We start from the raw sequence: 5,077 nt of genomic DNA, 5'->3' as shown, positions 1-5,077 counted from the left end.
GGTCATGGGCCGGCGGCCGCGCTGCACCGCGGGCGGCTCCGCTCTCTGCGCCTCGACTGCGCGAGCGGCCAACAAGTAGGTGCCGGAGTGACAGCTTCGTTACCCATTAGTCACCGGTGCCGCTGCCTTCATATTCATGAGGGGGAAGGGCCCCAGCCCGGAGCGGGCGGGTGTGGCCACGAGCGGCGCTCCGCTAACCCGCGCTCGCAGGGAGGGCGCTGCGGGCCCCGGGGACTCCCCAGCCCCGCGCCCGCAGCCGGGAGGAGAGGAGGGCGCCGCCCCCCGGCTTAGGAGCCGCTGGCAGCAGGGGCGGGGGTCCCACTGCCCCCCATTTCGCAGGGGTCTTCCTCTGTCACCACTCTCCTCTCCCATACCTGCCCCGGCCCCACCCCGCGGGAAGGGCAGCTGCTTCTCCTCCTCCTCCTCCTGCAGGAGCCTGGACCTGATGCTCGGCGCTGCCTGGGAGCCCGCCCGGAGCTTGGACGTTTTGCCACTTGCAGCAGCTGGCAGAAATCTCTGGGAGCGGCAGGGCTGGGATCCACCGCTCCAAGGAAGGGGGAAAAAAAGGCCTGGTTGAGGAGACTGGTCTCTGCCTTTCTGGTGGCCTAGAGTTTCCTTTGGCGTCTGCCAGGCCCCAAAAGGTAGAGGGGAAGCTGCCCTCCTTGCCCTTGGGGAGGGCGGGGTGGATTTCCCCAGGCCCAGGGAGAGGCGCAGTCAGTCAGTGGTGGGTGGGCACACAGGAGCGCTTGCAGCGTGGCGGGAGCCATGCCTGGCCTGTACAGGGCACACGGCTGTGGGGTGATCATGTCCTGCAGGGACTGGTTGAAACTGTAGAAGTGGCGCAGAAGAGGATTTCTCCTCCAGCCCGCAAAGCGGAGGTCTGTGGTTTTGATCTCTATTGGCAACCACGAAGGGGCCTATCTGTATAGAGCTGCAATGCCATGGATACATTATCAGAAGCTAAATCAGCATTTCTGCCCTAGCATTTTCTGCAGCCTCCCCTCCTCATTAACCCTGTAGTACTGGTGAGCCACTAAGGGGGCACAATGGGAACAAACAGGTCAGAAATCAAAGGCCTGTAGCATTCCCCCTGTGCTGCAACCCTTTCACAGAGCCCACCCTCCTTCTTTCTTTTCAGATCGCAGCCTGACTCTCCGACAGCCAGCCGGCACACCACTCCTCCTGCTATTCATGGCCAGCGTGCAGCTGCAACTACTTCCCTGGGCTGACACAGCAGCAGCTGCTAAATGTGTGTCAGCTGGCCAGCCACTCGCCAGAGTCGTCCTGCCCGCTTTGCTTCCCTTGTTGCTGTCACTTTCCTGCTCGCCCATCTCCAGACCCGCTTCCCCCGTTCCATCTTTCCCACTCCCACAATCTGCCCCGGTGCCCCCAGTTCTCCCGCTGTCCTGGACCCACCCCACAGCTGTCCCTATTCACCTGACTCACACTTCAGGAAACCTTTTCCCCTCCATCCCCACAAACAGTTATCTTTGACTGCCTGGTTTCCCCTCTACACATCAACCAAACAAATGACTCAGAAATGAAGAAAATAGTTATTTTCATTTTTACGCTGCTTTTTCCCAAAAAGGTGCCCTCCACCATGGCAGCACTTACACCTCTAATGGTTAAGACGGCCTTGGCTTTATCTCCTTCCTCTAAACATACGGCTGCCTGTAAAAATGTCTTAGGGTTATTTCTCAGCAGAAGGGAAAGGAAGTGGAGGAGAAACAGAAGTGGAGCTAGTCTGGTGTTTTAGGGTTGCTATGCCTTGCTAGGCAAAATCTCCACTAAATCCCAGCCCGTGCCATCTTCCCATCCATCTAAATCCCATCCCCAGTCCTACATGGAAGGGAAAACTGCATTTCAGCGTGCAGAGATTTCTGACAGCCAGGGGGGAGGTTTCTTAAGACAGAGCTGTGCCTCCTGATGTGAGAAGGTAGGTGGGAGCCAGCTATATTTGAAGCAAAGGCCATTCTGGTTCTGCAACTCATCATGAACAAGCATTAAAAGCAACTTGCTGCTTCTTTCCAGCAGAAGCCACAAGATGAGCCAGGGGTTCCCACTATATGCATATGCTGGGACTTTGAGCCGTGTCTCTAATTACCTGTTCTACCACAGGGCCCCTTTATTGCCTGAGTCTTTCTCTGCCTCAGCTTCCCCTCTGTGGATGCTGAGGTATTCAGGCCCTCCAGGAGTACGGGACACAGGGTCAGCACTGTACCGAGACTCCCGGTAGCCCCAGGGGAGCTTTTAGTATTGGGCCCCCCTTCGCCAAAAATAATAATAATTTAAAAATTACCATTTTGGGGCCCTCTTTCTGTCCGGGCCCCAGGCAGCCACCCAGTTCGTCCATGCCTGTGTCTGGCCCTGCACAGTGTAGTTGTGACGATGGCCCGCTTTAATGTATCATCTGTGCCTGGGACCACATTTAAAAAAAAAAAGCTTCACCTCATCCATTCTCCTTGGTTCAGATTGTGCCTTTCCCACCTGTTTGGCTATTTCTCACTGCGCCACAACAGTGGTTTCCTAACACTTCATTTTGTTCTCCTGTTCGGCATTTCACCATTGCTGCTATTTCTCAGCTGCTGCAGGATATCACTCTTTTCTTCTACCTGTAGACAAAGCGGTTTGGTTACACCTGGGTCTGGAACAGTTATTGACAACACATAGGTGCTGTGAAGAAAAAAGGCTTTCCAGTGCTTTAGGGATATGCCGTGTTACTAGCTGCAGAGAAGGAAGCGCCCTAGTCCTAGGACAAGCTAAGAACAAGCAGGGGAAGCTTCCTTCACTGCTCAAACCATCTGCATCAGGTCTGTCCCAGTGGGGCCATCGCTAAGGATGGAGGCCAAAATGCCTCCCTTATTTGTTCTTTGTCTCTTCTATAGAGACTACCAATTGTGCTGATGCGGACTGATGTCCCAGGGGGGCTCTTTTGAAATCACCAGTTCTTCAGCAGGAGTACCACACAGCCCCCAGCAGGCCTATACTCAAACTTGTGAGGCCAGCAGATGATTGGGTGAGCAGCACCAATTGCAGAATCTACCCCAGAAAAAGAATAATTTTCTATCACTCTTGGCAAGGGCCCTGATCAGGCACCCATTTGTGGTATAGGCACTTGAAGCAGCATGTAGGGTCAAGGTCTTGGGACTGGCTTTGAACAAGCAACTTAAAGGTGAAAGGTTTATAATGCACTCCCAATCAGCTGTGCTATCCAGTGCCCCTACAAAGTCCAAGGCTGCTAAGTGTGACACATCCCATATTACTCCCACGCCTGCAGCCCAGCCAGACTGTCACCCAATCTCATAGCCTAGCCTGACTCTCATGCATCTGGCTGGGTTGTGCAGAAGATGCAGGCACTTTGCTGGCACTTACTGCCCCAGGAAATAAGGGATTGCTTCAGTGTAAGAAGCTCCCTGCCAGCTTGCTATCCCTCACCTGCTGGATCCTAGGGAGAGGGTACTGAGGCTGCCCTGTCACTAAATGCTGCTCCCCCAAATACTTACTCCAGCTTAAATGGTATCCCCGCAGCAGTTACCATTACACCCCAACACCTGTACAGTGACTGTATGCATCACTCTCACCGTCTCAGGAGACAGAGTCCCAAAGTGAGCTTGGGCTCACGAAAGCTTGTGCTATGCCTCTGCGACTTAAATAAAAGATGCAAATCTACCTTGCTTTAAGTAGGACAGCCATTTCACCTGCTGCTGGGCTAGCAGCATACAATACCTCCTTCATGGGAGGACAACTGGCCTCTGCCTGAGGAGGGGCTCACGGTTCCGCCCCACCCTCCTGAGGTCTCAGATGTTCCTCATCTTTGCTCTCGTGGTATTCATTTGCACACAGTTAACCACTATTGAGATGAAGTTTAAAGCCTGGAAGCTGTGAGTTATTACCACTTCCTTCTGTTCTTCCTCATGCATCCAGGTCTAGGACACCAAGTGGGGAGGAGGACGGGCCAGTGGAAAGGGGCCTGGGAGAGACTGTGCTGGACTTGGAGTCATTTCCATCTTGAACTCAGCAGAGCTTCATTCAGCAGCAAATGGAGAACATTGGCGTGAGGGGCTCAGCACCACCTTTGGCAGGAACCGGGGTGGGGTTTGTTTGCAATCCCACTCCTCCCTGCACCCAGCTCTCTGGAGCAGGATTTGTGCTTTTCAACACTACCCCCTCACATGCTGTTTTTTAATGTATATGGGTATATGCAAAATTCGCAGCTCATCAGATCATTTGCATGAAGGATTTCATGCAGGGATCTGCACACAACTTGCACCTTAAAGGAGGGAATCAGTTGATGACTGGCCAGTTAACCACTTGACAGTCACTGGTGGGTTGTGAAGACACAAGGGATACTTCACAAAAATTCCCTTAGACATCCTAAGTGATTGATTCTGTAGGAGTAAGCCACACCAGACAGTAACCCTTAACCCCGGGAAATGGGTGGAGGGCAGAAGGATCGCACTGGAAGCTGTGCTGGGGTGGACATTTTTTCATTCAAAGCTTGAGAGAGCAGAGATTAACCTTGCCTTTCTGGACAGAAGGACCAGGTCTGCCCGGCTGCCTGCAGGACAGACCCAGTGGTGATGAATTATGTCCCTCATTCTTCACAAGGACAGTACTGTGAGCTGAGTCCAATAATCAGAGCAAGGAAAGTTCCTCAGGAACAGAGGAGAGGGTTTCCCCCTGGAAAACTCTGAAGTGAAATACTTCTGAATTTGTCTGAATCAAGACATGCTTCTTCCCTTGAGATTGAGAGAAACATTGTTTTTGTCTATTTGTTGGGTTTTTTCCCCATTTTCTTCCCATTCAGCCCATGATTTGTCTCATGCTTGTGGTTCACTTTCAACAAGCATGCTTTCTTCCCGAAAGCAAAGCAGCATCAGCTTATGAGGATGCTATTTCATAGCAATTGGCAACCCAAGGCAAGGGGCTGGATTCATTCTGGTTGGACTAGAGGTAAGTTGCTGATCTCCTGGATGGAGCTTATCTTCATAGATTTCATAGACATTTGGGCTGGAAGGGACCCTGGAGGATTATTGAGTCCAGCCCCCTGCCCCATGGGCAGGAAGTCAGCAGGGAT

The sequence above is a fragment of the Gavialis gangeticus genome, unplaced genomic scaffold, assembly GCF_001723915.1.
Source record: "Gavialis gangeticus isolate Ggan-Ray unplaced genomic scaffold, GavGan_comp1, whole genome shotgun sequence".
NCBI lineage: Eukaryota > Metazoa > Chordata > Crocodylia > Gavialidae > Gavialis > Gavialis gangeticus.
This window is presented reverse-complemented; position numbering follows the sequence as displayed.